At 39.5% G+C, this 25112-nt stretch overlaps 1 long non-coding RNA gene across 1 annotated transcript; it reads right to left on the reverse strand.

Moving 5' to 3' along the window:
- Positions 1 to 19531: 19531 nt before the first annotated feature.
- Positions 19532 to 24059, reverse strand: LOC141378078 (uncharacterized). The gene is made up of 4 exons (XR_015511272.1): positions 23890 to 24059; positions 21597 to 21681; positions 21321 to 21494; positions 19532 to 20099 (listed from the first exon to the last, which is right to left on the reverse strand). It is a non-coding gene; the product is annotated as an uncharacterized LOC141378078 (long non-coding RNA).
- Between the last annotated feature and the right edge of the window lie 1053 nt (positions 24060 to 25112).

The following is a 25112-nucleotide window of genomic DNA, read 5'->3' on the forward strand; positions in this document are numbered from 1 at the left end:
TTGGCGTTTCTGTGTGCAGAGTTTGCATGATCTCCCTGTCTTCGCGTGGGTTTCCTCTGGGTGCTCCGGTTTCCCCCACAGTCCAAAGACATGCGGTACAGGTGAATTGGGTAGGCTAAATTGTCCATTGTGTATGAGTGTGTGTGTGTGAATGTGTTTGTGGATGTTTTCCAGAGATGGGTTGCGGCTGGAAGGGCATCCGCTGCGTAAAAACTTGATGGATAAGTTAGCGATTCATTCCGCTGTGGCGACCCCGGATTAATAAAGCGACTAAGCCAACAAGAAAATGAATGAATGTTGACTATTACCTGTCAGTTTCTTCAGTTTAAAATGGCACACATTTCTGATGAAGAATCCAAGGGTGAGAAGGGAAAAGGCAGACACAAAAATAATGACAATGGCCTCATATTTTTTCTTTTGTGTGGCTATTATTTTAGTAGAACATTTAATCCAAGCAAACTTAAACGTCTAATTTGCTGCTTGTTATATTATACACTAGATAGTTATTACAGTAGTGGTTGAGTTCAGGTATTGGACATTGTTTGGGATGTATAATAAGATCATGCAGAATATAAGTACTTAATACATGAAAATAAACAGACAATATCTAATAGGCAAGTATTAAATGGCTTGTTAATACTGAGAATTGATCCTTGAACTAAAGCATTAGTGCTTATTCTCGCTGATTATTGTCATTTATTATAATATTTCCATGAATTGTGAGTGAATTTCAAAAAATGTTATAAAGCAACTGTTCAGCTGTTATTATTAAATTGAAATTATGAACCCATTCTGTAACTGAAAGAACTTAATTACATTTCAGAGTTTGCTGGATAAAAAAAAAGGAAATTATATATTACATTTAATTTATTAATTAAATAATTTGTTCATTCATTTGTTCGTTTGTTCGCTCATTCATTCATTCGTTCATTCATTCATTCATTCATTCATTCATTCATTCATTCATTCATTTATTCATTCATTCATTCAGGCAGACAAGTAGAGCATTAACAAATCCAAAAGGGTTGTCAAAGGAATGTCAAACTATTGCTTATTTTTTATTCATATATTTTAATTCATTGAATAAGGCATACTGACATCTGAAAAAGAAAGCACTATATTTACTCAGTTTATAATAGTACAAAATATTACCTTACACATAAATATGTGGTTATTATTTCAATCTTAATAAATCATAATGTTTCCTATACCAATGTATAGGTACACCTTACTAGTAGGGTAGTAGGGTTCGACCCCCTTTTGCCTTCAGAACTGCCCTAATCCTTTGTGACATACATTCAACAAGGTACTGGAAATATTTCTCAGAGATTTTGGTCCATATTCACATGATAGCATCACACAGTGGCTGCAGATTTTTCGCCTGCACATCCATGATGCAAATCTCTCGTTCCACCACATTCCAAAGGTCCTCTATTGGGTTTGAGATCTGGTCACTGTGGAGGCCATTTGAGTACAGTGAACTCATTGTAATGTTCAAGAATCCAGTCTGAGATAATTTGCGCTTTATGACATGGAGCGTTAACCTGCTGAATGTAGCCATCAGGAGATTGGTACACTGTGGTCATAAAGGAATGGACATGGTCAGCAACAACACTCTGGTAGGCTGTGGCATTTACACAATTCTTAAATGGTACTAATGGACCTAAAGTGTTCCAAGAAAATATCCCCTACACATACAAGTTGGATACAAGGTAGTATAGATCCATGCTTTTATGTTGTTGATGCCAAATTCTGACCCTACCATCCAAATGTTGCAGCAGAAACCGAGATTCATCAGACCAGGCAACATTTTTATAATTTCTATTGTCTAATTTTGGTGAGCCTGTGTGAATTGTAGCCTCAGTTTCCTGTTCTTAGCTGACAGGAGTGGCACCTGGTGTTGTCTTTTGCCGCTTTAGCCCATCCGCCTCAAGGTTCGACATGTTGTGCGCTCAGAGATGCTCTTCTGCATACCTCAGTTGTAACGAGTGGTTATTTGAGTTACTGTTGCCTTTCTATCAGATCGAACCAGTCTGGTCATTCTCCTCTTACCTCTGGCATCAACAAGGCATTACGCCCACATAACTGTCAGTCACTTGATATTTGATTTTTTTCGGGGCTTTCTCTTTAAACCCTAAAGGTGAAAATCTCAGTAGATCAGCAGTTTCTGAAATACTCAGACCAGCCTTTCTAGCAACAACAATCATGCTACGTTCAAAGTCACTGAAATAACCTTTCTTTCCTATTCTGATGAATGAATTCTGTTTGAACTGCAGCAGATTGTCTTGACCATGTCTACATGCTTAAATACATTGTACCTTATAAAGTGGCAGGTGAGTGTATATATATCTGAAGTCTAAATTATTAGTGAATTGTTTTTTTTATATATATATTTCCCAACTGATGTTTAACAGAGCATGGAATTTTTCACTGTTTTTCCCAATAATATATTTTTTTCTTCTGGCGAATGTATTATTTGTTTTATTTTGTTATATTTTGTTATTATTTTATTTTTTAAAATATCTACTCTTGAAAATATGTAGTCAAATATTCTGTACTGTAATCATGGCATAGATAAAATAAATCAGTTATTAGAAATTAGTTTTTAAAAACTATTAAAATCTTAACTTTTTACGAGTTTCATCATAGTAATTCATACCTTTTGCAAAGCTGATTTGCAACAATAAGTATTGTGAAAAGCAGTTTTATGAAAAATGATTGTGCTTTGATTCAGCTTTAAATGTAAGACAAAAAAAAGCTTTACAATTTAGCAATGTTATATTTAATTGGACTCACCACAACTTTAAAAAACATAAACAACAATGTCTATAAAGCCCATGGTCATAATGAATTATAGCTCTGTTTTTAGTTATGTAATTTGAAGTCAGAATTATTAGCCCCCTGAATTATTAGACACCATGTTTATTTTCTTGATTTCTGTTTAACAGAAAGAAGATTTTTTTCAACACATTTCTAAACATAACAGTTTTAATATTTCATCTCTAATAACTGATTTATTTTATCTTTGCCATGATGACAGGAAATAATAGTTGACTATATATTTTTTAAGACACTTCTATACAGCTTTGAGTGACATTTAAAGGTTTAACTGGGTTAATTAGGTTAACTAGGCAGATTAGAGTAATTAGACAAGTTTTTGTATAACGATGGCTTGTTCTGTTGACAGTCAGGAAAAAAAAAATAGTTTAAAGGGGCTAATAATTTTGTCCCTAAAATGGTGTTATAAAAAATAAAAACTGCTTTTATTCTAGCTGAAATGAAACAAATAAGACTTTCTCCCGAAGAAAAAAAATTGTATCATATATCCTGTGAAATTTTCCTTGCTCTGTTAAACATAACTTTGGGTAAAATTTAAAAAAGAAAAAAACTAAACAAAGGGGGGCTAATAATTCTGACTTTAACTGTATAATCAAGCATAATATTTATTTAAATAAACAAGAAATTATATAAAAAATAAAACTACTTTTGTATACTGTATTCTAATGGCAGTTAAAGCGACATTTATAGTAGTGTTATTAGTACTTAATAGTGATTCATTTTATTTTTCAACACACATTTATAACACTTTATACACTGTTCTATAAGTATTATTTTTGTTAGTCATAATTCATAAAGACATTCATAAAGATTAATTATGTAAATAATTTGCCACCTTAGAATTATAAGGTTCTATCTAACGTTTTTGTTGAAATTGAGTTATTGATATATTCTGATTAAATGACAGCTTATTTACATTATGGGATGTTCTTTGTTTAAGTTGTCGACATTTTAAGACTTTTTGTTTAATAAACAAATGTTACACACATACTGTTTGCTATGGAATGGAAAAACTTTGAAGCTCAAAATCTCAAAATCATTCAGGACGCAAATAGAAACTTCTAATTCCAGGGTGACAAATTGACATTTTAGATATCCACTTAAAATCAGTATATTTTAAATCCTGATAATATATCTCTATACAAATACTCATGATGCATGACTTTTTAACATTTGCATTTGGATTTATGTAATAATATCAATAAATCCAATGTGTTTTAAATGAATAAGAATGAATATATAAACACATTGGATTTATTGATATTATCACATTTTATATACACATATATATATTGTGAGTAAACACTATTGTTAGGCAGATAATTAGCTGTTTATTAAGCTAATAATGAATTATGGCTTAAAATGTTACAAATATAGTTAGAATTCATTATGAGCATGGGATTTATAGTAAGTGATACCAATTTTTCCATTAAAAACACTTTCTCGAAATGTACGTAGCACTTCATGCCATTTCCGTGCATCCACTTTTGGCTTCTTACAAATCAGGTTTTCCAAACACTTCTGGAGATGAACTAAATGCACCATCACTTTCTTCTCGGATTCCTAGCTGTTATGAAAAGACCCTGGAAATCCCCACAACACGAACACAGATCCCACTTAGCAAGAGGAAGAGCGCTAATTACATGCTATGAAGTCTGACAAGACGAGGTGTTTATACCTGAAAAAACATGCTGCCAATTATGTTTGCTACCGGGACCAGCCACGTAAACCAGCGTGACCTTAACCTCTCTCAAATATCCTGCTGAGACATCCGCCATAATGCATGCGACATACCACAACACCATTGTTTTCGCTGCTATTCCTGTGTAGGAATTACGTACAGCGTCACAGGAAATGCAATCCAGGTAAAGTGCGTTTCATAACCTATAGATTTCAACCTGATCTACCATTATCCGCAGTTCATACACTCTCTCCTGTCTGTTTTTCTGTATTATTGATGACAGCAGCTCGCGCACGGTTAGTCAAAGCTTTTGACGCTTGACCCTGCTCAGTAGTTGCTCTCTATTCATAGCCACTGATAGCTTTTTGTTTGTTATAACCACCCAATTTATGCCTCTCTGGATAACCGAGAGCATTGATTGACTGACAGAGGGTTCAGCGCAGATTGCCGGAGGTGAGGAGTGCCTGTAATGGTTCTGCTCCTCCATGCATTAAAAACTGCAACACATCATCCAAATCACTTCGAATCTCAAAATCGCACAATATTAAGTGCTCCGTCTATACGATGAGGAATCAATGGTATGATAATTGCATTTGTTTTCGGGCAGAAATAAAAAAAGAAAGGTCCATTATGTCTCGCTGCGGTGTCGTGGGCAGATTATAGTACACCGTTGGCTCTTTGGGTTTTGTTTCTTTCCCTCTTCTAATCGCTAAGTTTTGTAGCACTGCATGCAGCTGTCAGACGAACTGAACACATCCTCCTACACTCTAATTGACCCAATCTCAGTTTCTCGTGACAAACAACATGACCCTGTGGCCTCTGAAATTACTACTTTGACTGTGAAACCTAAAAAAAGAACTAATTGCTACTTTAATCCACGTATGCCATGCTCATGCACTCATGAAGTTTTTGACTTTAATTTCATTGACACACACACATGGAAAAAAAAAGTTGCCTGAATTAGTTTGGCAACAAATGTTTGAGATCTAAACGAGAGGGAAAGCAAGCGGTGGGAATAATGAACTCATTTTCGATGGGTAATTATTCTGTGCTTGATTGCAAATCAATATAATCTATATACTGCTGAATGGCGTTAGGCTAAAAGGTCAATGATGTGTAAGAGTTTCTACAATAAAGGAGAGAAAAATATATTTAATAAACCAATTTAAAACATTTGCACAAGTACTCTTCATACTAAAAGAACACTTTCAGTTCTTTTTTCTGTAATATTACAAAAATGTCCTGTTTGTTATTTTAATTTATTTGTGAAAGAATCAGCTCTGGAAAAAAAATAAAAAATTCTTAACATTTGTTTTGTGTTTAAAACTCCAACAAGCATTTGGCTACAGACATGTACCTACACTTCCAAAAAAAAGGTGCATGGTAGTACAAATAATGTTCCTTAAGGAACAGTTTTGTACTTTTTGTAAAAGTTGTACCTTATATGGTACAAAAAAGACCTTTTATGATACTGCTCTCTATCTTTTATAGTACAATTAAAATGAAAGTAAACATTTGTTCTCATAAAAAGATACATAAGTGTTGGACAACTCCTTGTACATGAATCATCATCGTACATCTAGTTTCAAAATTTTTGCATAATTCTATTTTTATTTAAAAATGAAGTAAATTAAATAAACTTTTGAGGGATTACAAAGGTATTGTGAGAAAAATTGGAGGAAAAAAAGTTTTATATTGTACACAGGAGAATGTGTCTATGTATTCTTTTTGTGAAATGTGGTGTGAAATGTTTAGCAAAAAATAGATGATTTGAATTATGTTAAAGAATTTTTTATTCTTTATTGTAAATGGAAAAGGGGCATTTACACAAAAAGAAACTTAAAAAAAACATTGTTTAAAATATATTTGATATTTCATATTTACTGAAAATAACTTGACACATTTTGGATATACTATAGCAAAATGCCTTTAAATAGTTCTTGAAGGAACACATTTGACACTGTTAAGGTACAAAGTATCATGGTCACTGTAGCGGTACCTTCATGGATCAGATTTGTACCTTTAATGAAGGTAAAATATCTGCAGGTTTTTAAAAACAAAGGTTTATTTTGGTTTCCCATTGTACAAATCATGTTTACAGTACAAACTGCAATGGTGCAAATTAGTTTGTTTGTTTTAAGGTACAGCTCTGTTCTGTAAAAAGGTACTACCCCAGTGACAAGGGTTTGTACCTTCTTTGGTACAACATTGTACTATTTTTCTAAGAGTGTATTAATGACAAATCCAGGGAAGTGATCATAACTTGTTTCTTGTTATTCTTCTTATTTCAAAAAAATATATATAATTCATGCTCCTTTTCATTATCTTAGTGCATAATGCACTTGTTCGAGTATAAATGTGTGTGTTTGTCTTACTGAGACCACCCCTCCACTCCCCCTGGCTGTGTGTCACACTTAACAAGATTAGCTCTGTGGGCTCCCGATGCCCCTAACACCCCTGACCGCTCCCGCTGAGCCAATCACCCATGCTCTCATTCACACCAACAGCCCCCTCTGCGCCTCACACGGGGGCCATTCAGATCACAGACCCTACGTGTCTTGGTTACCGTCGAAGTCAATATGGAGCTCCTGTCTAACCTCTTAGCCAGAGTGCTTTAACCAAAGTCACCTCTTTAAGGAGAGAGCATGATGGGTAATAGATTCTCTAGAGACCCATGAGGGGCTTCAAACGGTCAGCAGGGCAGTGCTCTAACCATTAACCCTTGAGCAAAACTCACACCTCCACATAATCACAGCTTGTTACGGGCCATTTCAGGTCAAAATATGTACATCTCATGACATCTGATATTCCCCCGTCAAAGTGCTCTGCTGCCGGCAAACTTGTTCGCTCACATGCGTAACGATGGGTCCTCTGGCCGGGCGTTATTCCTGCTCTGCACTGGTGTGAAGAGTTGAGCGTAAAATGGAAGCGATTTATTAACGAACCATTAGGGACTGCTTTATAAATGGCCCTTCCCAGCATGCTCGGCGGGTGGTGTGGCCAGGCGGATTAGGCCATGCCGGTTTCGGTGACATGAGAAAGGAAGTTCCCCGCAGTGCGTGTTAAGAGCGGCAAGAGAAACACAAAGCAGGGGCCGCCCTTTCCCCCTGCTCGCTACAGGGCCCTGGGTTCCAGGGGCCTCACAATAGGCTGAAGGGACATGAATGAGCTGGCCAGGCCGGTGGCAGTGGAGGTGGCTGGGTGACAGGGTGTGAAAGGGGCCAAGGAAGGAGAATAGCACAATGGGCCAGATAATGAGGTAGATTCCACGGGTCAGCAAAGCATTGCATTCACCTTCAGAGGTTCACACACACACTGATACAAACGCATATACCTGTGGGACCCTTTGCCGCCAGTTCTTCATTCACAAAAAGGAATTCATTCATTTGTTCGTTAAACAGAACTGAACGAACTGAACACCCCCCCCCCCCCCCCCCAAATGATGCACATACAAGCAGGCCTATAAACACTTAATGAAACCGTAATCTTTCCATTGATTAAAATTTTCTTTAAAGTGGAAGAAAAGTTCTTCTAAGAGGACCCTTGAAAAAAAATAAAGATGCATGTTTATTTGAATAAATCCACTCAACCATAACCAGGCGCAATAAAAACAAGCAGAAACTCGCAGCGCAAGTTGACACTACACATACCTGCAATTTGAAAAGGAAAACAAAATTTTGGACTGCTTTTCTACCCTGACAGATTGCCATCAGGTTGTTCAAGACAAAGTGTGGCAGATCCAGTTTAACCGACAAATCAGACCGCGGTCTAAGCGTAAGGGGAAGGATTAGCCAAACTGAATGGCTGAAAGAAACTCAAGGCTATCAAATAGCACATGTTCGTGCAGTGCTGTGCAAAATAGCCACATTAAGAGCTTTAGACAGGGGAATTGGCGCTTGTAATGCTTTTAGTATGGAGCTTTTGTCATTCCGTTGAGTTCAGGTGATTCCAAACAAGCAATGAGCGGCCACATTGGAGCCGGCTGTTAAAATGGTTGTCATCCAAGCTCCGCCGTCGGCCTACTTCAGATAACAGAATCACAGTAAGTGCGACCCATCAAAATTAGACGCGGTGGCTAGGAAGCATCGGCCGTCGGTATCGTCATAATCCTCCTCAGGAAAGCAGCAGACATTGTGCTCTTGGGCTGAGATAATATGGACAGACAAGATACGCCTCCTCACTCCAGACTGGGCCTTTACAGCACTCTTAATCTAATTAAGTAAATAACTTTATAAGTGATCACCTCTGTGACAAAACACCACTGAGAAAGCTAATTTGCTTCTTCCCCAGTGCAACAGATAATGCTGTTTTATTACACAAAGGTCACAAGGGAAATTAACTTCTCTCCAACAAGCAGATAAAAAGAGAATGCACAGGCACCCGGAATAACAAGTGCATACTGATTACATTCAACCTGGTGAGTCCCAGATGGGTTACAACAAGTGACCTTTCTCTAAGCTCCAACAAAAATGGGATATGCAAACGTCAACTCACCGGGCCAGTGTTTATGGCTGAAGTAATAGGGAACGGCAAGATTCACAAGGTATATGGTGGAGATTGTTCAGTGGTTGATGTTGGACCAAAGAAATTAGATGATATAAGATTTTCTTCTTTTTCACCTGCAGAAAACCTATAAGTGAAATGCAGTACTGCAGTGAATGCACAACACGTTTTCTTTTCTTTTCTCTTCTTTTTTTTCCCTTCTGTTTAGTTTGTCTGAAGGTTCTCTTTAATAGATTTTTTCATGTAACGTAATGTAATGTTTAATGTAAAAATAAGTGTAATGTGAACTGGGACGCTGACAACAGAGATGCGGATCCAAATGTAGGGTTTGTTACACAGATAATGGTCAGGCAAGGAACGGTCAACACAGGAGCAAACAGATGTATACAGGCAATCCAGAGTCATAGTCAAATATCTAACGAGTGGTCAGAAGGCACGCAGCAGACAACGTAAAACAAACAAAACAAGGCAAGGTTCAAACACGGAAGGCAAGGCAAGAAAAAAGCATTGTAAATATGTGAGTGTGTTTGTGTGTGTGCCGTGTTTATAGCCTGTTTGATTAGTCTTGAACAGCTTTAGCCATACATGTTTGCAATCATATGTGAACCGGAACAGGTGTAAGAGTACAGGCATGATGGAATTTGTAGTTCATTTGGTGGAAGATATGTAGTTCTCCAGCTGCATGGGCTATCGCTGGTGATTGTGACAATAAGCTTCTCACTCATAGCACACGTGCTGTTGGTGATGTTACAATAAAAGTGATTTGATAAACAAATCATAAAATAATACTTATATATTATTTATTAATCATAGTTAATCAACATTTACAAATGCATTATTAAAATGCAATTTATGCTTCTTAGCATTAGTTAATACTACGGTGGCTAAAAGAGTTTCTTCATTCTTTCATTTTCTTTTCGGCTTAGTTTATTAATCTGGGGTTGCCACAGCGGAATGAACCACCAACTTATCCAGCATTTGTTTTACGCAGCGGATGCCCTTCCAGCTGCAATTCATCTCTGGGAAACATTCATACACACTCATTCACACTCATACACTACTGACAATTTAGCCTTCCCAATTCACCTGTACCACATGTCTTTGGACTGTGCGGGAAACCGAAGTACCCGGAGGAAACCCACGTGAACGCAGGGAGAACATGCAAACTACACACATAAACGCCAACTGACCCGGCCTAGGCTCCAATCAGAGACCTTTTTGGTATCAGGCGACAGCACTGCCTACTGCGCCACTGCGTCGCCTAATAAGAGTTTAACATGCTGCAATTTAAGAAAACACGTGCAATTACAAAAATCACCAACCAACTGAGAAAAGATCTTCATCAGTTGGACAGCACATGTGTTGCAAATCCTCACAAAGCAAACACATTTTTAAAAAATTGTGCTGCATTTTAACACAACACAAACAATAAAAGGCTGCACATTTTTTTTATTTTATTTTGTGTTTGCATTGTGAGGATTTCCAGCACGTGTGCTGTCAAACGCATGAAGATTTTTCAGAAATTGCATTTTTTTGTGATTGCATGTATTTTCTTAAAGTGCAGCACGTTACGCTTTCTTGGCCACCGTATAATACCCTGTCAGTTGACTAGAACTAACAATGAACAGCTTCATTTTCATTAACTAACATTAAAATATGAACAAATACTATAAAAAATGTATTGTTTATTGTTAGTTAAATACATTAACTACCATTAGCTAATATACAGATAAAGTCAGAATTATTAGTTTTTATTTACTGTCATCATGGCAAAGATAAAATAAATCATTAGAAGTGAGTTATTAAAACTATTATGTTTATAAATGTGTTGAAAACATCTTTGCACCATTAAACAGAAATTAGGGAAAAAATAAACAGGGGGGCTAATAATTCTGACTTCAACTGGAAATATACTTATTGTAAAAAAAAAGGAAAAAAAACATTTTAAAGTAACATTTAAAAAATATATTTTATATATTTACGAATCTAGTTTGTTTCTGATTTTATAAGGTTTGATTATGTTAGTTTATGTATTTACTAACACCAACTAATAATGAACAATGCATTAATACAAACTAATAAATGTATTAATAATTTGTTAATGTTAATGAAAATAAAGTTGTTAGTTTTTATTAACTTACTGTGTATTAACATAATGATGTTAATTAATGTTGGTTTAATTATGTAAAGTATTAAATAAATACCTAATAAAGTTGAACTATGATTATTAGTAAATGGTGCACAATTATTGTTCCGTCTTGTGTAATAAATACATTAACTAGCATTAGCTAATGAAACCTTAATGTGAAGTGTGACCTTTCAAACAAACAGCAAGTACTTGACATTTACAAAATATATTCATCATTTATCTTTATAAAAATCTGATAAATGTAAATTGAGCTTTTGGAGGCTCCGAATGTGAAACTTTGCAGTGTGGTGACAATACCTCCATGAACTATTGCATGTTTCAATCAATGCGGGCTGAAGTAAATAAAAAAGCAGGGGGGAAGATTCACCGCCATTGATCGCGGCTCAACACAGACCCTGCTGACAATCTAGGGTTTGCGCCAGTAATGTCCGCAGTCATTGACAAAATCAATGAAACTCATCCTTTCAATAGCATCCAATTATTAGCACAAAGTAAAGGCAGCCATCCCTGATAAATCACAAATACTTCATTGAGAAGACATTGACAAGATAAATGTTAATTGAAATGCAAATTATCTTCAACCTACAAACAAGCTGCACCGCAAAATGCTCTGAACATTTTAAAATCTGGAAGATCAGATGGATGTTTGTGAAGTACACTACAGTATCAATTGAGAAAATATAGAATAAACGCAAGGCTAAAACCATGATGCTTCCAAAACCACTGTATATGCAGCAACTATTACCGAGTTGTGGTTCTGGCAGAAGTGCGGTGAAATTCCTCCCTTCACTCGCCAGTGATCTCAATAACACCCTACATCTTCCATTCTAATCATCATTAATATCTCATCACGGTTTGTGTTAATTAAAAAAGCTACAAGGCTGATGAGTGTTAAATGTGATTTGGCTGCATCTAATGTTCATTGGTTCGGCTTGTCCCATCTTTAAGTCATTTTATAAATGTGCCAAATGTAATCAGATAAAGCAGGATGACTTTGTCTGGTAACTTTTTTTTTTTTTTACAGGCAGATCTATTAAAGGGATAGTTTTAATCAAAAATGAAAATGTACTCACCATTTACTCACCCTCAAGTGATTTCATATCATTATAAGTTTCCTTTTTCTGTTAGATTTTCTGTTTTTCTGTTAGATTGTCTGTTTTTCTCTTAGATGTTTTTGTTTTCTGAAGATATTTCGAAATATGTTAAAAAGCTGTAAACGACTTCCATTGTAGGAAAAACAAATATTGTGGAAGTCAACTGTTACAGGTTTTGTGCATTTTTCAAAAGTAACATGTTTTTGTGTTAAATAGAACAAAAAGATACTCATACAGGTTTGCGAAAAATGAAGGTTGAGTAACACCCGATTCACACGAGGCTTCAGCGTCAATGCTTGACGGAGGGTGTGTCTAAAGTTGGGGCAGATGCGATTGTCATAGCAGCATCAATTAAACAAGTCCATAATCGGCTACTGTCTGAGCTGGGGAATGTGCATAATGCATTCTGATAGACCAGGGATCACCAATCCCTGCAGTGATCCCTGCAGGGTTTAGCTTCAACTTGCCTTAACACACCTGCCTGGATGTTTCAATTATACCTAATAAGACCTTGATTAGCTTGTTCAGGTGTGTTTGATTAGGGTTGGGGCTAAAATCTGCTGGGCACCGGCCCTCCATAAGTTTGGTGACCACTGCGATAGACTCTTTTCACATTTCTGGGTTTCTAAGTAGCAGAAGTCATCATAGTTGGGAAAACTTTTAACAACAATTTATTTTCATTTTATTATTATTAATTTATTTACTCAAATAATTCAAGAAAAACTCCACAATAATGTTATTAAGACTTTCAGAAAAAGGAAAAAAAAATGTGTAAAGCCATCTTTACACTGCATATACAAACAACAAGTGACAGACTGAAAGTCGTTAATTTCCAATGGAGACTAGTCCGGGAGCTGTGTGGAGTTCCGATTTGAGCTGCGGATATGTTAAAGTTTTTATACTCATGCGACTAGACCGTTTTTGACCGGATGTGATGTATTCCAGTGTTGTCCAAGGAGGTCCGTGCACGTGATATGAGAAATACTAGTGTTTATTGTTGTTTTAACCAGGAAGTCTATATTTAAAAAAAAAATTCTATTCATAAATGCGTAATAAAAATATAATTATATAGTTTCTAGTATTCATTCAACCATGGTGAACGTATGGAGAGTAAAGGCTTTTGCTTTTGCACTCCTTTATTTCGGACACTGTGAGAACAGCTTCTCTCCCATTGTGCACGGTAGAAATGAAAATTCAATCCAACAGCCACAGCGGGCCGTATTTTGACAGTTTAAAGCCTTCTTTCCACTGCACACGACAAACAACAAGCGACAGATGGAAAGTCAATCATTTCCAATAGAGAGTAGTCCGAGAGCTGCGTGGAGTTCCGATCATCTCCGTATGTGGAAAATTCGCATCCAAATTGAACTACGGAAACGTTGAAATATTTGAACTCCTGCGACTATCGTATGCGACCAGCCGACCAGATGTGATGTATTCCAGTGTTCCTCTTCGGTTGGGGAACTATACAGTGCTATACAGTGGATTTGATCTTGGGAAAATCCACGTATGGGAGGATTCGGTTCAGAAGCCGCTTGTCTGAAAGAGTATTGAACGGGCTGATGAATGCAATGAATTGGCAGCGGAAGCTTGCACAGGTGTGCTTCATTGCCAATTATCCCAGCATATAAGCACACCTGGAGCGAGCAAATGCCATCCTTTTCGCTTCAGAGACTTTCTGATCGAGTCGATGAGGGTTCCTCCTGCTGTGATCCAGCGATTCCGAGTGAACAAGAGCATTCTCCCGGTCCAGAGTATGTACACGCAGCGGCAGACGGTCGAGCTGGGTTTCTCCCTTGCCTGGCGTTCTTTGGGTCCGGTCCTCCAGAGCGGTGCGTATAAAGTTGCAAACTTCACAGAAAGAGCAACACAGTCGTGCAGCACGTCCTTTTCAGGACTGCGCTCCGACTGTGAATTTCTGGATGCGGTGGTTTTCTGTCCTCGGATGATGGGCACGGGCACTGCATTGCATGCCTGGGGGGTCCAGCATGTTAATGCGCTGCTCGCAGGCAGTTCATGTCGTCATTGCGATGCCATGACTGTTGCGCAGTAAAGATCGCGGCTAGCCTTTGCAAAAGGGCGAACCACCCCAGTTGTCCCCTGCACTGCAGCGGGCACTCAGGCAGATCTGAGGGTTTCAGAGAGAGATAATCCGTTGCCCACGGGCCCGCGGACCTCCCGCTCTTCCAAGCGCTCCATCCAAGCTTCGGGCGAGGGAAGCGATCCGTCTAACAGATGGTAGCCCTTACGCTCGATGACACCGGAGACCAGAAATCCACCGCGGCATCGGAGGGTGGGCTTTCATTGTCCGATGATGATTCAGACGCGGGTCGCCCCCTCCGGGCAGGTGAGCGCTGTCAAAACGGATCCTGAAACGGACATGTTAGCCGTGCTTTCCCGGGCTGCTTCGGCCGTGGGTTTGAGATAGTTTATCCCCCAGCTCCGCAGCCGGACCGACTATAGGGGCGTCCCCTTCTTCCTGGAGGTGCACACTAGGCTTACGCGGTCTTTTTTCTGCTCGTGCTGCGTGCCCCTCCACCCTCACCACTCTTGACGGTGGAACAGCCAGGGGGTATGTGGTGATTCCTCAGGTTGAGTGCGCGATGGCGGTCAATTCGCGCGGCGCCTCTTCTTGGCGGGGTCCGCCTCGTCTCCCATCCAAAGCCTGTAAGTTATCTGCCTCCCTCGGAGCTAGAGCTTACAAGGCTGCGGACCAGGCTGCTTCCGCCTTGCGAGCGATAGCCACCCACCAGCGATACCAAGCGCAGGCGCTGGGCGAGCTGCACGAGGGTGGGTCCAACCCAGGCTTATGAGCTTCACACCGCCGCCAACTAAGCTCTTCGGACTACTAAGTCTGCTGAGTGTGCGTTGGGAAGGACGATGTCCACACTAGTGATCCAGGAGCGCCACCCCTGGCTGATATGCGCGAAGTCGACAAAGTCCGCTTTCTTGACTTCCCCATATCCCAAGCTGGCATGTTCGGCGACACCGTCTGTGAATTCACCCACGAATTCGAGGCGGTGAGAGAGCAGTCTGATAAGTGATGTCTTATCGGCGGCCCGTAAGCCCGCTTCGCCCGCCGTGCCATTCATACCTGATCCTCGCCGAAGGCGCCCGCCTACGAGAACTGCACCGCCCCCGCACACGCCTCTGAACGCGCTGCCTTCCGGCCCCCAGGTTCTACGTGCTTCGCCAGTGGCTGGGGGGACTGTCTCCTTTCCCTCAGCCCTCTAGCCCCCTCTCCGGAGTCAGGGTGCGGAGCCAGAGCGACTCGCTCTCCTCCAGCTATTCCGCGGGACCCTCGCGCTTCCCAAATCAGCACACCCACTCCGCGCTGCCCCACAGCTGGATCTCTCTTCTTGGGATGAAGCTGGACTCGGTCACCATGGTAGCGTACCTCTCTGAGGAACGTGCTCGCCTGTTGCTGTTCTGTCTGAGAGAGCTCGACAGCAAACTAGTGGTCCCGCTGAAGTTCTTTCAGAGGGTCCTGGGGCATATGGCATCTGCAGCCGCCGTCACGCCACTCGGATTGTTCCATATGAGACCACTCCAGCACTGGCTTCACGCTCGAGTCCCAAGACGCGCATGGCACGTCGGCACACACCGAGTCTCTGTTACTGTGCTGTGTTGCCGCGCCCTCAGCCCTTGGAACGACCCCTCGTTCCTACAGGCCGGTGTGCCTCTAGGACAGGCGTCAAGCCATGTTGTTGTTTAACAGATGCTTCCAACACGGGTTGGGGGGCCGTGTGTCGCGGGCATGCAGCTGCGGGCCTGTGAAAGGGTGCCCAGTTGCATTGGCATATCAATCCCCTAAAGCTGTTGGCAGTGTTCCTCGCTCTCCACCGCTTTTTACCGGTGCTGGAGCGGCAACACGTGCTGGTCAGGATGGACAGTACGGCGGTGGCGTATATCAACCGCACAGGGGGTATGCGCTCTCACCGCATGTCTCAGCTCGCCCGCCATCTGCTCCTCTGGAGTCACCCGCGGCTGTAATCGCTGCGCGCCATTCACTTTCCAGGCATGCTCAACCATGCAGCCGATGCTCTCTCACGGCAGCTGATACGCCCTGGAGAATAGAGACTCCACCCTGAGTCTGTCCAGCTGATATGGGCGCGATTCGGGGAGGCCCAGATCGATCTGTTTGCTTCCCCCGAGAACGCTCATTGCCAGTTGTTTTTTTCCCTGACCGAGGGCTCTCTCGGCACGGATGCACTGGCCACAGCTGGCCTCGGGGCATGCACAATAATGCGTTTCCCCCAGTGAGCCTGCTCGTGCAGTTTCTGTGCAAGGTCAGGGAGGACGAGGAACAGGTTCTACTAGTTGCGCCCTTCTGGCCCAACCGGACCTGGATATCAGAGCTCTCCCTCCTCGCAATGGCCCTCCCCTGGCAGATCCCTTTGAGAGAGGACCTACTTTCTCAGGGACAGGGCACCATCTGGCCCCTCGCCCCGATCTTTGGAACCTCCACGTGTGGTCCTTAGACGCGAGGAAGACTTAGGTAACCTACCGAGTGCAGTGGTTAATACCATTACTCAGGCTAGAGCCCCCTCCACGAGGCGCACCTACGCCCTGAAGTGGAGTCTATTCACTGAATGGTGCATCTTTCGCAGAGAAGACCCCTGAAATTGCCAGATCAGTATTGTGCTCTCTTTCCTCCAAGAGAAGCTGGACAGCAGGCTGTCGCCCTCCACTCTCAAGGTTTACGTGGCTGCCATCTCTTATCATAACGCGGTAGCTGGTGGCACCGTGGGAAAGCACAACCTCATCATCCGGTTCCTCAGGGGTGCTAGGCGAATTAATCCATCCCGCCCCCCTCTCATGCCCTCTTGGGATCTCGCCCTCATTCTCACGAGTTTACGCAGAGATCCCTTTGAGCCACTCGATTCAGTATCTCTAAGATTTCTGTCCCTGAAGACAGCTCTGCTGGTCGCGTTGGCCTCCATCAAGAGGGTCGGGGACCTGGAGGCGTTTTCGGTCAGTGACTTGTGCCTGGAATTCGGGCCGGACTATTCTCAGGATATCCTGAGACCACGCCCGGGTTATGTGACCAAGGTTCCTACCACCCCCTTTAGAGATCTGGTAGTGAACCTGCAAGCGCTGCCCCCGGAGGAGGCAGACCCAGCCCTTTCCTTACTTTGTCCAGTTCGCGCCCTGCGCATTTATGTGGACCATACTCAGAACTTTAGATCATCTGAGCAGCTCTTTGTCTGTTATGGCGGTCGGCAGCAGGGAAGTGAAAGGGAGTGCGTGCACACTCCACTCGGAATGTTGCATCCTCTTGGGCGCGTGCATGTGGCGCATCTCTAACAGACATTTGTAGAGCTGCGGGCTGGGCGACACCCAACACTTTTGCAAGGTTTTACAATCTGCGAGTGGAGCCGGTTTCCTCAAGGGTATTAGGTAACCCTTGGTGATTGAGGAAACAACTCGGTAGGGTGTTGAAACACGCTTGCTGCGCCATTCTCCCTAACACGGAGGTACGTGCACCTTTTTATCTGTCAGTAAAGTTCCCCGTCAGGTGAGCCCTGCAGATTCCTCCGTGGCCCCCAGTACTGACTCAGCGGAGAAGTCACCTGCTGGCCCACTACGTTGTAGGTCTGCCCACTGGTCAGCCCGCGTTTTGGGTATAGGTGCCTGCTATGCGTGATCCCCACTAGGTGATCCCATATGTTTATTCTGCCACGGTTAAGTCCCCCCCTCGGGTGGACCCATGTCTTCCCTCACCCCCATCATGGGACCGCGCCTCCCATGATGGGGGTGCATCACGCTTGCTTGACTATCCCCTCATCAGGGGCGTTGGTAAGGTGCAGTCATTATGGCGTTTTCCATAGTTCTCCCATACGTGGATTTTTCCAAGATCAAATCCACTGTATAGCACTAAAGTTCCCCAACCGAAGGGGAACGTTCGAGGTTACAGAAGTAACCCTTCTATACTCAGAAGGGCTATACTCCGTCGCCATAATGACTGTCCCTTAGCTGTTTGAAAGTCTCTTCAACTTAAAAGGATGGCGTTTGCCATCCTGGTTTGCATTGGTTTGCATAATTGGTAATGAAGCACACCTGTGCAAGCTTACGCTGCCAATTCATTGCATTCATTGGCCCGTTCAATACTCTTTCAGACAAGCGGCTTCTGAACCGAATCCTCCCATACGTGGATTTTCCCAAGATCAAATCCACTGTATAGCACTTTACTTCTGTAACCTCGAACGTTCTCCAAACAGGTCTGTGTGCACAAGATGAAAAATAGGAGTTTATTTGGTTATTTTTTGAATCAGAAAAAAAGTATATAAAAAAAATACATTTCTATTCACAAATGTAATTCAAGAATTTAAGATGCTGATGACTATTAAACGTGTCATAACAGGCTTGTAAAAAGGGTCAATTGGCTTCCGCTTCTGTTGGCGTTTGAATAGTTAAAAAATTCGAAACTTCTGCAGTAACCAATGCTGCTGAAGGACCCACAATTCAGTTTGGCAATGCTTGACGTCACCCATTCACAGTGAATGGGAAGCGTTGACACTGACAGTAACGCCCCATGTGAATGAGCACAGAATTTGCAGTTTTTTTAGTTTAGCTACACCGAAGAACATATAAAAAACAACCATTAATAAAACAACTCAGATCAGGCAAGATCATATTTTGATGACCAGAAAGGTGTACTGCAGCTATGATATATAAAAAATATAATTTTAGAAGTGAATTACTCAGAAACCAGAACTCAAATAGGGCTCACTCTACTGTTATTATGAAGCATTTGTATGTATATTGATTTATACTTGTTTCGTTGAATTGTGTTTTTACTTATGGCAGAAACGTATGTTCATCATTTTTGTTCAGCATAGCAAAATGCCAGCAGACACTGTATATTAAATTTCAAACTATTTTATTTTGTAGTATGACACTATAAAACACAGATTTATCATCATCAAAACAAAAACATTCAGTGTTACGTCATTCTGAAAACTATATTCAAATTATGCTTAATATATGTTAAATAAAATAAAGATATAAATACAAGAAAAATGAAATCAGTACACATTGGAAATATTCAGTATCATTCATTAATTATTAAGCTGAACACAAAACAAAATATGTGTATTTTAGTCATCTAGTTGTTTTTGTTTTGTCACACATATTATTATGAAAAACATCCCTATTTTGATTTTCTTAAAGATATTTTACCTTTATTTTGAACATTTCCCTCAAGTCATTGTGATTTTGGAATAAATGATTAGCATAAATTGTTTTTAAATGAACAGACAAAAATTACCAGTATGTTTTCTTATTTTATTATTGATATTATTTTTCTTTACAGTACACTATGACTTTCCAAACGCTTTTACATAATTTATGAAATGGTAAGATCCTGGCAGTCTAAATTAATATACAGTCATAACATTTTAAAAATCACTGACACACGCACACACACACACACACACACTCAAAGGAAATGAACCCAAATTCACAAAGAACTTCTTATTACTCTAAAAAGCCCCAGTATCAGACTCAGCGAGACTCCATATCAACAGCATGAAAACATTTCTCTTGCATCTTCACTAATGTTAAATATAGAGGCTCTGTTTGTCTAACATTTTTGGCTAATGAGCCATGAAACACATTTGCTACTGTTGACCCAGTAATTTTAAGTAATATGGCTATTAAAAGCCATTATGTGTCAGTCAGCTGGAACAGAGTGGGGTTGAGCTGTTCTCTGAGGGGTTTGAAGTGCACTGGCAAATCAGATCGACTGAAGAAGCCCTGCTGCTTGCACCGTGTGATAACCTAGCTGAAGGTGCGAAGGCTGAACCTTTGTTTACAGCTCGGAACTGCACACCTGGAACAGAGAGTTAACTAACAAGATCAATCTAGTGTCCAGTAGTGGGAATAAGGCACTAGATTTTAGAAAACAGGAGTTGTGCATTATTGTGTGTTTAAAAACATCTGTACAAAATGTATGTATTATTTGTAGTTTCGGTGATGAGAAAATTATTTTTGTGTCTGTCCCTTTATTCTCATAAACTCTGTTACACTGGTTATAGAAAGGCATAACAATCTTTAAAGCACTTATAGAAAGAGTAAGTGCTTCCTCTGGCAGGAATCTCTGGAAGGCATTGATACATGTTTTTTATTCTCACTCAAAAATTTGTATAAATTGTTAAGATACACTCATATCAGCTCTGTAATTGTTTAATTTTAGCCAATTTATCATTCACTCTTTAAGAACAATATAAGCATGAAAATTTGTATAAATCAGTTTTAAACATAACGTGGTTTCTTGTTTTATGATTCACACCTTAAACTAAAGCGTAAATAGTGGTAAATGTCAACTCTTTTAGTAGTTTGAAAACTTTAACTACAAGTTAAACAACAGTCGGTTATAGAATCAATGTTTTATGTTACATTTAATCATTTTGCTTAATTTTAAATTAACTTATTCAGTTTATTATAGTTTGTCATTTACAGTGTTGGGCAAACTACTTGAAAAAATGTAGTGTGTGTGTGTATATATCTTTCCATCAAGCAAGTTTCACCCGAGGTGGCAGTAACGCACCAAAAACAGTGTTGACGAACACCATAAAACAGTTACTGTGCTACTTGTCCAATAAAATAGCTTCACTACCGAAAAGCTATTTGATTAAGAAAGTAGCAACGCTACCGTAGCGCTACTGAAAAATGTGGTTAAGGTAGTAGCATCACTACTTGTAGCGATGCTACTGCCCAACACTGGTCATTTCTTTTTAAGATAATGAATGAAAAATGATTGTACACTGATATGATAGCATTTTGGGAATGAATCAAGTTTGGCTTTTTTTTTTTTTTTTAATTTTTAATTAGAATTTTGAGCAAGATGCTAATAGTTTAATATGATTTAATGTTCTATGCTAAGCTATGCTAGAAGACAAGAGCTCCCACCAGACTAGAGTCTCAGCTTAAAATTATAAAACTAAACTGTTGAATTCTATGTGACTTGTAAAGTGAGCCTAAAAAAGTGTAGTAAGGTTGCATGTTATTTATTATTCAGGTGTTCATAAAGCCACAAAATAACTGTTTTTACCCAGAAGACACAGGACGTCAACGTGACGTCAGATTGATGTTGTACCCCGATGCTGTGGATCATTGCATTTTGATTGGAAATGAAAAATTGGGTTGATGTCAGAAACCAAAGTCAGGCTGACGTCGATGTCCAATGTCAGACAGATGTTGCATTTTGGTTACTTTCCAATACAACCTAAAAACAACAAAATATCAACGTCTAATGGTGTTACAGCTTGATGGTTTGTGGATGTTACCAATATGAAGTTTATCAGATGTTGGATTTTGGTTGCCATACCTCACAAATTAGTATCAGGACGTCAATATGACATTGGTTTAAGATGCTGGCTCGAAGTTGGACTGTGGTCACTTTCCAACACAACCTAAAATCAACAAAATCATTTCACGTCATTATTGGAGGTTAAAATAATATTGTGCAAAATGGTGACCTAAATCTAAGCTAATATTCGTGTTTTATGAGATTAAGTGTCTGCAGGGTATAGCTTGTATACATGAAAGGAGACGATAGAAAAGGACACAAGGGCTCTATTTTAACGATCTAGGTGCAAAGTCTAAAGTGCATGGTGTATTGGGTGTGTGTCCGAATCCACTTTTGTTATTTTAAGGACAGAAAAATTTGCTCTGCGCTGCGGCACATGGTCCAACAGGGTTGTGTTTATTCTTTTATGGAGTCATGGGTGTGTTTTGAGAATAAAACAATCAGAGTCTCATCTGTTATTCCCTTTAAGAGTCAGTTGCATTGTGCCATGGCAATCGAATAAATGAAAAAAATAACAATGAAGCATGGTCAAAAGTTATATCCAAACACACACGCGATACCCTATATGGTCCAAAACCTGAGAAGTGGACAAATCTAAGCTTGCTTTTATTAAAACAAATATAAATATAATAAATAATACTACTAATAATAATAGCATTATACAAAAGCAAATTGTCGTGAATAAACTAAAAAAAAAGTCCACAAAGTGGCTGAAATTGATTTTCTATTTAAACAACATTGTGGAAAATGGGAAAATTAAGGTTGTTTTGGTTTCAAAATAGCAACACATTAGGGCAAACATGTCTTGTGCCTTATTGCGCAGGCAGTATGATAGGGCCTAGAGACATTTATAATTTTTTCACCTTCAAATCAACTTATGATTTTAGATGGTGACGTTTTTGCTAGTTTAGTCAGTTGGTGGACAATAAAGTGGTTTTGTGGCTACATGTGGCAACATGAACTTTTACATTACACCAAAAAAAAAAAAAAAATCGAAGTGGAATGCAGATGAACAAACACAAAACATGTTAGACCCCTTTTACTCCACTTTACTTACTGTAATATACTTAAGATTGGATTAATGAAAATGCATTTTATCAGAGGGTTTCACTTACATCATAAGTTTGCCCTTTGCTCATAAGCCTTACTAGTGTAAGGCTGATGTAAATAGATTACACATGTACAATCTAGTTACAACATCTACAATTAAAAATGTTGTTTTGCCAATTTATGCTGTCTAAACCAAAGACGAATTGTGTAGAAGATGCCAATCGTAAGGAACCAAAATGTAAGGGTGAAATATTTTTCCAAACTGAATTTAATGGATGGTAAAACTTCACTACCTAATGTGTTACTTACGGTAACACATTATTTTAATGGTCCATTTGAGTATTAGTAGACTCTCTGCTTAATATCTGTTGATATTCCTCCATCAACAGACATTTAACTGACTATAAGAAACTTTGCAAGTACATGTCAATTTACACTACCTAACCCCAACATAGCAGTCTACTTCTAGTCTAATGAGAATTAGTTGGCATGTAGATGCAATGTAACTTAAATTCAACAAACGGTCCATCAAAATAAAGTGTGACCAAACTTACATGCATGAGCATCATAAAATAACATATTAGCTTTAAAATTCCACCCACTTCCCCAGAAATGATAAGAACAATCACTGATTTACATTTACATTTAGTCATTTAGCAGACGCTTTTATCCAAAGCGACTTACAAATGAGAACAGGGAAGCAATTTACACAACTATAAAAGCAACAATGAATAAGTGCTATAGGCAAGTTTCAGGTATGCAAAGAAAGTGTAAGAAGCAAAACAGTAGTAATTGTTCTATGTATGTTCTAAAATCACCTTCTGAAAAAAAATCCTGCCGCCATATTGATGTATTGTTCCAAATCCATGGCAGGATGGCCACTTAAAGGCCCTATTGGAATTTAGAAGGCCCTTTTAGATTTAGAAAAATACAACAGTTGAACACTTTAGGCCATGATCATTTAGACCCTTCGAAGGGATTAGGGCATAGATAAGCCCTTCCCAATGGAACAGTGCACTCTTTTTTTTTTTCTAATTCGGGTTGGGGTTAATATGATTAGTACAGCCAAACATGCAACAGTAATTGATCATTTTCAGCAGCAACAATAACTGTGATATGAGTTTCCAGTCAGTTTATTGACATTGTTCAGTGACATTGACCAATTGATGATCTATCAAGAAAACACTCAATATTAGGTACAAATAGGACCTAAAGACATAGTGATTCATTCCTTCTGAATATAAACACTGTGAGTACTTACCATATTCTTCTCTCAATGCTCCTTCATAAATGCAAGCTCCCCTGAGAACCGTCAGATGCTCCAAGAACTAATTCCCTTCCATATGCATGAAGCTCAACCACACACACACACACACATACACACACTAATATCCTCCCAGAGCTCATTAATACAGTGTTGTGGATGACTGCTCTACAGAGCCTGACTTAGAATCACAGTGGAAGGCAAGAAAATCAGATTAAACAATTAGTGTCAATTAGCCCCGGCCAAATCATTCCACAAACAATTGGTCTCTAGTGCCCTGCTTAATTACAAGCGACTCTCAGCGGCTTATCAAGAGCCTCGTCTGGCCCGTGATTCATGTCCGACTCTCCACTGTCCCACAGGCGCCATCAATTATCCTCCTGTAAACAAATCCTTGATAATAAATGACATGCCTTGCCGAGCTCTATTAGCATAGCCTTATTTATGCCTGCTCACCGGTCCCACTGCAAAACTGCAAGTGATCATGAGGCCCTCCTGATTAGAGAGGGCCGGACATCGAGGGAAACTGTGAAACGATGAGGATGTTAATAGAAACACTAGACGTCCCAGGCAGAAGTGATGTAGTGCACACGTGTTTGTCACTGTTTAGCTATCAGTGTGATTAAATCGTTTGCAGTTTTAAAGAATTTTGGACGTCTGTAACTAACAGGGTCATTTATCAGAAATAAGGTTGACTTTTATTAAAATTTGCTAATGTATAATTAATTATAGAAAAAATGTCTTCTTTTTACCTTGTGATCATTATATTTTTTTTATTTCTACAGTTTTATTCTTGTTGTCTTCATTTGTATGTCACGCTAGATAAAAACAATGTAAAAATAATAAAAAAATAAAACATTAATTAAAGTGAATAAAAAAACTATAAAAGTACAGCCATGTGACAAAATTCACTATATATATATATATATATATATATATATATATATATAGTTGAAACCAGAAGCTTACATACACTCTAAAAAAAGACGATAGCCATTTTAATAACCATTAATAAAATGTCTGATGGTAAATCATACTAAACGTCTAAATCAAAACTAAACGTTTTTATCAGTTTCTAGACAGTCAAAGGTTTACATACATTTCCTTGGTATTTTTTAGCTTTGCTTTTAAACTGTATAACTTTGGTCAAATGTTTTGGGTATAGCTACTCACAGTAGTTTGAAGGAATTTTGGCTCATTCCTCCAGACAGAATTGGTGT

The sequence above is a fragment of the Danio rerio genome, chromosome 16, assembly GCF_052040795.2.
Source record: "Danio rerio strain M-AB ecotype USA chromosome 16, GRCz13ab, whole genome shotgun sequence".
Lineage (NCBI taxonomy): Eukaryota > Metazoa > Chordata > Actinopteri > Cypriniformes > Danionidae > Danio > Danio rerio.